Below are 13,396 nucleotides of genomic sequence, written 5' to 3' on the forward strand. Positions count from 1 at the left end.
GTTGAGCAAAAGAAATCTCACATTCCTCACCCTGACCTTGAAAAACATGACCGTCAATAAGTCTACCATTTGCAACACCCTTAGTACCTTTGACCAGCCGTTTAACTTGAGAAGCCACATGACCAACACGACAAATAGCAAAGGTTATAAACGTCAGCTCACTTTCTGACTTCCCAAACAACTTCAATTATCTACAGTGCTACAATCAGAAATGTGCTGAATGATCACCATTTACCTGGATGGAAGAAGTTTCACACGATCCAGGACAAGGTCGTATGCTCGATCAGTTTGCCTCTCTGTTGGCTTATTAGTTTTAGTCATGTGAAATGTTAACACAAGACTGGATTTTGCATTCCCCTGTTGCCAAGTAGCTGCAATATTAATAATATCAATTTTCAAAACTTGCATACATACTTCAACACCATTGAATTGTCTCCATATACTGGAAGGACAACAGTAACAAATATTGTGGGAACACCCACCATTGCAATATCTGTTGCAGGTAACATACTGACCCAGCTTGGGCATCTGCAGTTCTCACTTTATCTCTTGGACATATGTATGTATATATGTAGCTGTGCATGATATATAATATATCACTCCTACGTCTTTCCTTAGGATTGTAGAAAATTTTACATTCTATTTGGAGCAACTGCTGGAGACATTTTTATGGCTGGATTTTATCACATTTTTCCCCATTATATTTCATCTGCCAAGTTTTTGCCTACTTGCTTAACCTTTTTGTCTCCCTCTTCAGACTCAACCTCACCACTTGGGTTTCCATCTATTTTTATGTCATCTACAAACTTGGCTACATTATATTCATTTTTAAATCACACAACACCAGGTTATAGTCCCAACAGGTTTAATTGGAAGCACTAGCTTTCGGAGCGCTGCTTCTTCATCAGGTGGTTGTTGGACTATAACCTGGTGTTGTGTAATTTTTAACTTTGTATACCCCAGTTCAACACCGGCAACTCAAATTATATTCATTTTATTCACACACGCCAATAATGTACACTTTAACTAGTTGTGGTTCCACCACAGATCCCTTTAGCTTTCCATGAGTTATAGGTTGCCATCCTAAAAATGCCCTACTTCTCCAAAGATGTTAGAGGAAGTGGTGGAGGCTGGTACAATTACTATATTTAAAAGGCATTCAGATGAGTATATGAATATGAAGGGTTTCAAGGAATATGGACCAAATGCAGGTAAATGGGAATAGATTAATTTGGGGTTTCTGGTTGGCATGGATGAGTTGGACCGAAGGGTTTGGCTCCATGTTGTATGACTCTATGACTATGCAGAATTCATATGGGTGGAGGAAAGAAATAAAATGAGGAAGCAGACTGGTAAGCCCTTAACAGTAGATTTTTAGTGAGACAGAGAATAAATCAGGAGATAATGATGACATATAAGAAAGGTACAGCATTGATCATGGTTGATTATAATCTCATCTGGATTACTAGTTATCTAATCCTCTATCTATGCTAATATACTGCCTCTAACTATGGGCTCTTATCTTATTAAGTAGCTTAACGTGTGGTATTTCACCAAACACTTTCGGAAAATTCAAATATATTACATCCACTGCTTCCCCTTTATCCTGCCGATTACCTCCTCAAGTAATCTTGTAAATTAATCAGGAATGATTTTCCCTTCATGACGCCAAGCTGACCCTTTTTGATCAGATTATGTATTTCTAAATGTTCTCATGTTTTATAACATACTCTAACATTTTCCCAATAAAAGATGTTAAGCTAATTGGCCTGTAGTTATCTGTTTCTGTCAGCTTCACTTTTAAAATAAAGGTGTTACATTGGCAGTTTTTTTCCGCTGGGACCTTTTTCCAAAATCTTAGAATTCTTGGAAGACTACTTCCAGTGCATCCATTACCGCTGTACCTATTTTCTTTAATATCCTAGGATGCATCCCCAGAACCTGAGGATATCTCAGTCTTTAGCCCTTTTAGTTTCTTGAGCATTTTTCTCTAGTGATAATTATATTTATTTAGAGTCCTCCTAATGCTCCTTGATAATTTAGTAATTTTGGAATGCTGTTCATATTTTTTACAGTGAAGACTGATACTAAGTGTTTATCAAATTTCTGTACTATTTTCTGTTTATTATTATTACTGTTTTTCTAGCCTTATTCCCTAAGGGACTTGTATTTACACTGGATTCTAGCTTTCTTTTATATATAAAAAGAAGCTTTTAATATCTATCTTAATATTACTTGGAAGTTTACCCTCAAAATTTATTATTTGCCTTGTTTTTTTTTGATTATCTTTTGTTGGTTTTTAAAACTTGCCCAATCCTCTGACTTTCCTCTAATTTTTTCTAAATTGTATGTTTTTGCATTCAATTTGTTGCTATCCTTAGCTTCTCTGGTTAACCATGGTTTATTTGTCCTCCTCATGCCATCCTTCTTCCTCACTGGGATATATCTTTGCTGTGAGCCATGAACTATTTTCTTCAATGTATTCTATTGTTCCTCAATTGTCTTTGTTGCTAATCTCCTTTCCTATTCCATACTATCTAGTTCTGCCCTCATTCCTTTGTAATTGCCCTTATATACGCTTAGCATAGTTGTTTCTGACCAAGTTCCTCCCTTTCAAACTGAATGCTAAATTTGACCATAATCACTGTTTCTGAGTGAAACTTTTACTTTGACATCATTTATTGAACATGTCTCATTATATGTCACCAGATCCAAAATAGTTTGATAGTCTGGTTGAATCCACAACATGTTGGGTTCTCAGAAAATTTTCTAAATGCACTCCATGAACTCTCCTCGTCACTTTATCTGCCAATCTGAATATTCCAATCTGGATGAGATTAAAATCACCCACGCTTAATGTTGTGTCTTTGTTACACACCTTCATTATTCCCTGATTTATTCTCGTCTCACCACATAGCTAATGTTAAAGGGGCCTGTAGACTACTCGTACCAAGTGTCTTCTTCCCATTTTTATTTCTTCGCTCCATCCATGTGAGTTCTACAGTTTTTGATCCAAGATCATTTCTTGCTATTGTATTTATTTCTTCCTGTACCAATAATGCTACCTCATCATGGTTTCCTTTTGAAAGGTCACATACCTCTAAATATTTAGTCGGCAGCTTTGACCACCTTGAAACTATGTCTTCATATTGGCTATAATATCATACCTTGTTTTTGGATTAGTGGTGCTGGAAGAGCACAGCAGTTCAGGCAGCATCCGAGGAGCAGCAAAACCGACGTTTCGGGCAAAAGCCCTTCATCAGGAATAAAGGCAGAGAGCCTGAAGCGTGGAGAGATAAGCTAGAGGAGGGTGGGGGTGGGGAGAAAGTAGCATGGAGTACAATAGGTGAGTGGGGGGAGGGGATGAAGGTGATAGTCAGGGAGGAGGGTGGAGTGGATAGGTGGAAAAGGAGATAGGCAGGTTGTTACCTATAACATTGTTTGTCATTATTTTTACCTATAACATTATACCGTCAGCGTTGTTAACTCAGTTATTTTGTTTGGAATCCTATGAATCTACAAAGAAAGAGCCATTAATTTCAACTTTTTACAGTTTTCCTGCGTTGATGCTATTTGCTCTAAACTGTTTTGCCTCCTGTTCCCCTCGGGGTATCATTATCTAAATAGCTGCCCTCTGACGCTGCCATATCTTTTTGCGTTGTAAGCCTATATTTACTGTCTCCCTACAATCCCATTAATTTAAAGCTCTGCTGCAAGGGTGAATTTTCCAACCACAAATAATAAATGGTGACAGGATTTCATACATTTTAAATCTCTTAATTTCATACATTTCAAAGTACCCTTTTCCGATGTTGCCTGTGGAAACGTTTGATGTGAGGGATGCTATGGGGTGTTTATCCCTGCCTCAGGTGGCCTCCTCTCCTCTCTTTACATGACAATTCAACTGAAGATGCATTTTCCTAACAAGGTATTTATTAATGCTCTCTCCAGTGGTGTGCAAGAGTTCTCTTGTACTGAGTTCTTGTTTCTAAAGAGTCTGTGAATGAGAATGATTGAGTTGAGACTTAAGTAGGTAGCCTGACTAGAACTCTAGCTGTGTTTGTTCTTGCTTTGATAACCATATATGTGAAAAAACATCATCTTCATGGAATTGCCTTGAGAAAAGATAGCACGTAAACGGTGCAGAAAGTGTTTTGTATATCCCCCAGATCAGTGATTTTAAATATATAGCCCAGTCTTCTGGGAGATGATTTAATCATTTGTGCACTAATTGCACTTGCCCAGCTATTGAGAGGTAAATGTGCTATTTCTCTTGTTTTGTCCTTATTCTTCACTTTACGCAAATTAGGCATTTTTGCGAGATTCCGCACAACACTAAGACCATAGCAGTATAAAATGAAGGAGCAGATGTAGGCCAGTCAGTCCAATTAGTCTGCTCCACCATTCAATGAAATCATGGTTAAACCTCAACTCCACTTTATGTCATATTCTAATAACCCTGGATTCTCTTATTTATTCAAAAAAAAAGCCTAACTCAGCCTTGAATATACATAATAACCCAGCCTTGACTGCCCTCTGTTGTGAAGAATTCCACAGATTCAGTATCCTCTGAGGGAACAAATCTTTCCTACTCCTACTCACTGTCTTAAATGTACAACCCCTTATTCTGAAATTATGTCCTCTGGTCCTGAACACTCCCAGAAGGAGAAGAACCCTTTCGACATCTACCTGATCAAGTTCCCTAAGAGCCTTGTGTGTTTCTCATTCTTCTAAATTCCAATGAGAACAGGCCCAACCTACACATAAGACAGTCCTCCATACATGGTGTCATCCTAGTGAAACTTCTCTGGTTGGCCTATAAGAAAATATCTTTCCTTAGATAAGGGGTCCAAACTTGTTCACAGTAGTCCAGCTGTGGTCTGACTCATGACTTCTACAGTTTTAGCAAACATCATTAATTTTATAGGAGAAAGTGAGGGCTGCAGATGCTGGAGATCAGAGCTGAAGGGCTTATGCCCGAAACGTCGATTCTCCTGTTTCTTGGATGCTGCCTGACCTGCTGCGCTTTTCCAGCAACACATTTTCATCACTAATTTTATACACCATTTCCTTTGAAATAAAGACCGACATTCAATTCAACTTCTCTATTACTGTTGAACTTGGATGTTAATTTTTTTGTGAATCATGGATGAGGACTGCCAAATCCCTGTAGCATTCTTCAATCTGTTCCCATTGAAATGATATTCCCCATCTCTGTTCTTCCTGCCTAAGTGCACAGCTTCACATCTCATCACATTTTATTCCATCTTCCAAGTTTTTGCCCAGTTACTTAACTTGTCTGTATCCTTTTGCAGATTCTATGTGTCATGGTCACCACTTGGCTTTCCAACTATTTTGTGTCATCTGCATACTTGATTATAGCACAATCACTTTTCTTATAAAAGCCACTGATATGTATTGTAAATAATTGTGGCCCCAGCGCAGACCTTTCTGACATTTCACAAGATACAGGTTGCCATCCTAAAAATGCCCTATTTATCCTGACTTTCTGTCTTCTATTAGTTAGTCACTCCTCCATCCATGCTAATATACTACCTCCAACAACATTGCTCTTATCTTTCACAAACATCTTCTGAAAATGTAGATTTCTTACACCCATTGCTTTCCCTTTATCCTACTTGTTACCACCTCGAATTATGCCAACAAATTTGTCAGCAATGATTTCCCATTTATGAAGCCTTGCCGACTCTGTTTGATCGTATTATGTATTTCTACATGTTCTGTCATCATACGCTTATAGACGCTGTCATTTTCCCAATAATAGATGTTAATCCAACTGGCCTTTAGCTTCGCTTTTCAAATAAAGGTGTTATATTGGCAGTTTTCTATTCTGCTGGTACTTTTCCAGAATTAAAGATTCTTGGAAGATTACCTCTGGTGCATCTACGATCTCTGTATCTACTTCCTTTAATATCTTAGAATACATCCCATCAGGTCTAGAAGACCTATTGGTCTTTAGCCTCATTAGTATCCCTTGCACTTTTCTCAAGTGATAGGTATCACATTTATTTACTCTTCTTATTTTGACCCTTGAATATTTATGTCTTCCACTATGAAGACTGATGCAAAGCATTTATTTAGGGTTGGTTAGCTAAGTTAGCTGGATGGCTGTTTGTGATGGAGAGTAATGATAACAGCACAGGGTAGTGGCAGACATCAGGCTCCTCTTTCCCTATAAAGAGAGGATGGGCAGCTGACTGGGGAAGACTGGCTGATGGTGACAAGGTGACACCAATAAGCAATCAATGCAGTAAATTACATTGTGCTGTGATATTCACCTATTACCACCAGTGCTACCTCACTTTTATTCCACACAAGCTAATTCCTTCTCTTCTCCCATATAGGCAATACCAGCATCCAGTGACCATCTGTAAAGACGAGGCCAGTCCCAGAGAGCCTCAACTCAGCTTCTACCTCTGAAGTGGAAGCTTGTGAACTCTCTGAGAATACACCTGCAAGGTGTTCGCTCATCCTCTGTCAGAAACTTTCACCTCGGTGAGTACTCAATTCAGAGTCGACTCATAGGCACGCTCTGGTGAGCACATTACTGACATGCATGCACAACTGATTGAGGAAGAAATGCCTAAGTTTGTTGGCTTTCAGAGGACTGCCAGAGACCAGTCATCTGATCAGCCTTCAGACAGAAGACAAGCTTCTGTTCTGGGTCTCAGTGATATAGTAGTATCATTTTTGCAATGCAACCTGGTTAAGTCACAACTGTGATGGATGAGCAGCCTCTTCAGACATCTCAAAGCTGTAAGAGGTTGCAATTACCAAGCATCTCTCACAAGTTACTGACTCTATGACTGCAGAGAGCCTCAGACATCAAGGATCTTTGAACTTTGACACTGAGGACTTCAATTGAGCCATTATACATTACTGTGGATGACTCTGATATTGAAGGTAATGTTTAGTGCCTGTTTTTCACACAGACGTGGACATTTATACCCCATCCCTACCCACATTGTTGTGCATTTCCTGTTGCTGTCCCCATAGCCACGATAAATTTTCATCTTCCCCCTCCCAATTTTGGTTGAACCCTCTTTATGTTGCAATTAATGTGTCTGCTTCACCTCAGAACCAAAGTTCATGTTTCTCAATCCCTCGTCGACCCTACACCCTCTCATATAGATGCCTTAGTAACTGTGACTTGCTTGTTCTGCCCTCCATTCCCATGGGGGTTCTCACCATTCACTGAGGTCCCAGCCTGCTATCTGCAACTTCCCAAGCACAATGACCCAGTACAATGAAACACATGCCCAGGCTTGATACACCTGCTTTCCCCAGAAAACCATAGGCTGCCCTTTGTTAAACTCCCTGACTGTTGGCAATCAAGCTCCATGACTGACCATGCCTGTCCCCTGGACTGACTTGGCAAGACAGTCCTCGACCCACAGTTCAGACTGATGTCTCAACAGCACCTTGCCTGACCTTCAGTTAATCCCTGGAATGATTGCACTTGACCCGCATTACTCTGTGTGGCTCAATTCCTGGACTTGAAATATAGAAATCAATAACTATGAAGCACCTGACTGATTGTGACCAACCCTTTGGACTGTAGTTGGAGCACCTATTGAGGCTGAATGCTTAAACATGAGTATTAAAGACTTTAAAAGCTAAAAACCAAGCTAAAACCCATGAGGTATTTGGCTCCATATATAATATAAAAATAATGTTTACTTAGACAAGATACCTGGCTGTGCCTAAGCACAGAATTACCTGGCAGAAGCATGTAAGACCCAGCTATCGCTCAACTCTGACGTAGTTGCTTGAAGCCCTGATATGGTGGCTGAGTTGGTCCGAGAACAGGTATGATGATTTTGTGGGGCTGTAAGTTTGCCCACATGGAATTGAATGAGGAGGTTCATAGCAACGGCCCATCCGGGTATCTTGTGCAGAAGAAATAGCTCTCTATAAAGAGAAGGTAGATGGCTGGCATTGGCATTCTGCAAGTTGCAACAGACACCAATAAGACAAGATGCCAAGTACCTATCCTGTTTAACCACATAACACTGAGTAAATATCTAGTTTCACAATGGTGGAGAGGTGAATTGGAAGTTTAATGTTGATAAGGTGATTTGATGTTTTCATGAGATGCAAATGCATGGAAATAATCTTCTTTCCAACCATCAATGAGATTCTGCGCTCACTGTCCAAGACTCAGTGACCAACTTGGGTGAGGTTTTCTTGACATTGAGATTGAGAATGTGATTTTGTTTTAGTATCGGCTCATTAAGTCAACTCGCTCACCATTTTTTACGCCACATGAGGGAGGGGGAAATTCTGCCTGTTGAAGTTTAGATGCAGTGGTAGTTCCAATTGTAATTCTGGAACTGACTTATCTCAACCTCAACTGTGGGTTATTTATTTGAATACATCATATTGAAGGCAAAACATCCAGGTCAGAGTAATGTGTACGATTTTCTGCACAACTTGGGACCCAAATTTCTGCAAGCTCTATATCAGTACAATATGTTACAGCACAAAAGAAAGAAAATGTGTTCTCAATTAAACTTCTGGTAAATTTCCTGATTATCTGGTAAAGTTGAAAGCTAACTGGTTTCCAAGTACTGCAAAAGACAAGGTGTTCTGTTTGGGGCTGTTTTAAAGCTGTCTTTAAAAAAGTGCTTGAAATGTCCCATCTGTTGTATCTGTGTTGGCAGTTTCAGAAGTTGGATGGAATTCAGTCACATTGAAGATCATCTATAATTAACATGTAACAAAGGCAATGGTAACTTGATTAACAAGTAACCTTGTTTACTTGTCTCTAAGAAAATGGCTCTTTGTGAATGCCACAAAGAGTTTTGTTCCTTTGACCTGGAACATGTCTCTAGTTTAACACTATTATGTGGTTCTGCTTCCAGCTATGACCTGACTGATGCAGTCTGATCTCTCCAGGACTACATAGAAAACTGCACAGTATTTTTTTTTTATATACACAGACTGTTGACAGGATTAGTAAGCAAATGTTTTATTTTTGATGTTGATATTTGTTAATTTTTATGATCAATACCAGTTTTAAAATGCAATACGTGAGTACTTATAGAATGTATACTTCTAAGTTCATATCATAAAAATTATGGGCCCTCAAAACCTGAAATAACAATGGATAGTATTTGAAAAGGCACAAATCTGATTTGATCCATACACTTGCCATATAATTTAAAGTATGTGCAATGCTTACTTGATGTTTTAGATACTGTGTCCTGTCTGGAATAAAGTAACATATTCTGATTTATGTTTGTCAGCAGGTAGAGGTAAAATGCAAGAGTTTGCTAATCTGACCTACACTGATAATTGTTTCTTTTGATTAATTTCTGAGGTGATATTGATTCCAGATGATAAGGTGGTATTGAATTAGAAGTCATGCTTAGAAGTATTTTCTGAGAAGATCTGTAAGATTTAACCTTTTCAATGTGCTGTTGTTTATACTGAAATCTCTGATATAGAGCCAAATAATAATTTGTATGAAGCTAGGACATGAATGTTGCTTTTAGACCTGATATTTCAGTATAGTGATGTACTGCTGCTTGACATATGTTTAGAAAATGAAAACACTGTTCAACCATTTCAGGCAGGCATCCTTAAGAAAGAGAACAGAAATGGAGATGTGAGAAAATTGGCAGAACCATTGGCAGAGGAATGAAGTATACTGCTATTTGCAATGTGCCAGTGTATATAATCTTATGCTGTTTGTTTGGGATAAAATATCTCGTAGCACATAAATGTAGTGTAATATAGATCCATGCTTGTGTGGAAAGTAAACACTGTCATTGGATTGGTTGACCTGAATGTCCTATTTCTGAACTCACAATATCTTTCTATGCAATACATTATGGAAAACTCACATTTAAAGCTACAGTTATATTGCATTTGGGTGCAATTCAAGTTTCGTCCTTCCATTTGACAATATTTGCACAATCCAGATGTGACTCCATGCAGAGAGATTGCCCCTTCTTCCCACTGGTTCTAGTTTTGTTAGTCTCCTTGATATCACACTCAGTTGACTGTCAACCCAAACTCCAACACAGCACTACATGTGTTCCTAATCGTAGTATCCTAGATGTAACCATCTTCAGGCTGCTTCATTAATGACCTTGCTAGTTTTATTAGGGTAAAACTGGAGACATGGAATCATCAGTGAACAATGCAATGTTCCGCACCATCTCTGACTCCTGACTCCTGACTCCAGAAGCAGTCCAAGTTCAAGTGCAACAAGACCTGGATAATATCCAGGCTTGGGTTGACAGCTGGCAAGCAACATTCATATCACACAAGTTCCAAACAATGACTGTCTCCATCAAGAGAGTAACTAACCACGGTTTCTTAACATTCAATGGAATTACCATCACTAGATCTCTCACTGTCAATATCCTGGGGTATACTTTTGACCAGAAGCTGAACTAGACTAGTTACATAAATACTGTGGTGATAAAAGCAGTTCAGGGACTCGGAATTCTTCAGTGAGTAACTCAATTCCTGACTCTTTAAGCTTGTCCACAATGTACAAGTCAGAAGTCAGGAGTGTGATGGCATACTCACCATTTACCTGGAACTCCAACAACGTTCAAGAAGCTCGACGCCACCCAGGACAAAGCAGTCTGCTTGATTAATACCACATCCACAAATATTCATCCTTTCCATCACCAGTATCAGCAGTGCGTGCTACCTACAAGACATGCTACTGAAATTACAAGACTCTTAAAACAGCATCTTCCAAATCAAAACCACTACCTATAACCACTAAGGAAAACACAGTGGATATTTGAGAATACCACCATCTGCAAGTTCCCCTTCAAGACACTCACCATCCTGACGTGGAAATATATTACTTTCCTTCAATGTCACAAGTGGAATATCCTGAGACACCCTTTCTATGAGAATTATGGGTGTACCTTTGGCAAATGCACTGTCGCGGTTCAATATAGCAGCTCACTATCATCTTCTCCAGGTCAGGAAGGCAAATGCAATGATGGAATTAATTTTGAGAGGACTTGAATATAAAAGCAGGAATGTACTTCTGAGGCTCTATTAGGCTCTGGTCATACCACATTTGGAGTATTGTGTGCAGTTTTGGGCCCCATATCTCAGGAAGGATGTACTGGCCCTGGAGTTTGTTCAGCGGAGGTTCACGAGAATGGTCCCAGGAATGAAAAGCTTAACATATGATGAAAATTTGAGGACTCTGGGTTTATACTTGATGGAATTTAGAAGGATGAAGGGGGAATCTAGTTGAAAAATATAGAATACTGAATGGCCTGGACAGCATAGATGTTGGGAAAATACTTCCATTGGTAGGAAAAACTAGGACCCGAGAGCACAGCCTTAGATATCTTTTAGAAAAGGAAAAACCTCTTCAGCCAGAGAGTGTTGAATCTATGGAATTCATTACTACAGAATGCTGTGGAGACCAAGTCATTGAGTATAGTTAAGATGGGAATAAATAGGTTCTTCAGTATCAAAGGGGTCAAAGCTTACGTGGAAAAAGTGGGAGAATGGGGTTGAAAAACTTATCAGTCATGATTGAATGGCAGAACGGACTTGATGGGCTGAATGGCCTAATTTCTGCTCCAATGTGTTATGGTCTTATGGTCAATTAGGTGTAGGCATTAAATGCCAGAGAAATTCACATCCCCTGAATGAATACTTGTTAACATGTGGATTGGATGAGGAAGGTTACACTGCAATTTTATCCAAATTTGTCAATGTTGAATGGTTAGGATCACAACACCTTTGGGAAGAACAGTCTACAACACATCTATGGCCCTTTGTGACAGAAGAACTGTGTACGTTTGCTGGAAGTGGGGTGGGAGTTGGGGGTGTGTGAAACAGAAATGCAGCAATCCTGGGGGACTCATTAGTCAGTTTCCAGATCTGTCAATGTCAACGAGAAAGGACATCATTGAAGGAATGCAGGTGATTTTGCAGTGGTTCGTGTTAGAACCAATAAGAAAGAGAGGAAAACAGAGGCTCAGATCCCATGGACAAATTTTAATTACCTATGGAGAAAACTAAAGAGCAAGCAATCAAATGTTGTAATCTACAGGTTGTTCTCAGTGCCATGTTGCTAATGGTTATAGGAGCAATGAGATAAAACAGGCAAATGTGTGGCCATAGAAATGGTGCAGAAGGGTGGCCTTGGGATTATTGGGGCAACATTGGGTCAGGAGAGACAAATACAAGATGGATAGGTTACATCTTTAAAGAACTGGGACCAATGTCCTTGCAGAGAGGTGAATTAGTGCTGCACTGGGGGTGTTAAATAGCAAATGGAAGGGAACGAGAAGCAAAAGAAAGGAAATGTAAGTTGCACAGAGGATTGTGAAAAACAAATAATATGAGAATAAATGGTAATTCAGAAATAGGAGAAATGTACAGTGGACAAATGAATATGTACAGATAATATAGTAAATGATGTTGTTGAGCTGCAAACTCAAGTAACCAAATAGATTATGATAAAGTGGCAATAATGAAGATCTGCTTCACAAGGAAGGAATAATTGGCAATTTATTCCACGTTTCAAGGTTTACAGGGAATATAAAAAGTTAAATGAATGGGCATTTCAAATGTATGAGAAGACATTAGTGGGTAACCTAAAGGGAATACAAAAGTTTTCTTTAAACTTATAAATAGTAAAATAATAGTCAGAAGAGATGGGGTCAATTAGGGACCAAAACAATAGATGATTTTACATACATGGTTGAGACTAAACGAGTTCTTTGCATCTGTCTTTACTAAAAGAAAAGCTGTCAAAGTAACATAAGGGAGGATGTATGACACAAATTAGATTGGACAAAAATAATAAACATGCAGGTCCTTGAAAGTTCAGCAGTATTCAAAGCAGCACTATTCAGCCAATTCTGATAGGATATATCTGAATTAAGTTGCTAGAGGAAGTCAGGATGAAAATTGCAGAGGCTTCAACCACGAGCATCTGAACCTTCTTAGGTATGGCAATGGCAATAATGCCAGAGGGCCTGGAGTTTTGCAAATTTTATAACCTTTTTTGAAAGGTGGAGAATAATTAAGCTGACAACTATAATCCAGTCAGCCTAACATCAGTGGTGGAGAAATGTTTAGAGACATTAATCTGGAACAAAATTAATTAGCACTTGGAAAATTATGATTTAATGAACAGAACAGTCTTGCGAAAGGAAGATCATTTTTGATAAACCTTTGGTGTGTTGGGGAGAGAATAAATTATAATAGAGTGCTTCATTGTGAAATGGAGTTTCAAAAGGCATTTAGATTTGTTAGCAACATTGAAATACGTGTATTAAAAGGGTCATGACTTTGTAAATATAAAATTGTCTAAGAAAGCAGAAAGTATTTGTGAATGGTTACTTTTCCATCTATATTTCCTGATGTTTGGACC

General features: G+C 38.8%; 1 protein-coding gene across 4 annotated transcripts in view; it reads left to right on the forward strand.

Moving 5' to 3' along the window:
- LOC122555303 (transmembrane protein 45B-like) overlaps positions 1-13,396 on the forward strand; it is a 104,257-nt gene that overhangs the window by 12,249 nt on the left and 78,612 nt on the right. For 3 of the 4 annotated variants that reach the window (XM_043701158.1, XM_043701156.1, XM_043701159.1), the window contains exon 2: positions 6,366-6,516. The gene's annotated coding sequence lies outside the window, so the exon portion shown is untranslated. Of the gene's footprint in view, positions 1-186; positions 271-6,365; positions 6,517-13,396 lie in introns of those variants that run through there. The other variant, XM_043701157.1, reaches the window with a different exon arrangement.

Source organism: Chiloscyllium plagiosum, chromosome 12, assembly GCF_004010195.1.
Source record: "Chiloscyllium plagiosum isolate BGI_BamShark_2017 chromosome 12, ASM401019v2, whole genome shotgun sequence".
Taxonomy (NCBI): domain Eukaryota; kingdom Metazoa; phylum Chordata; class Chondrichthyes; order Orectolobiformes; family Hemiscylliidae; genus Chiloscyllium; species Chiloscyllium plagiosum.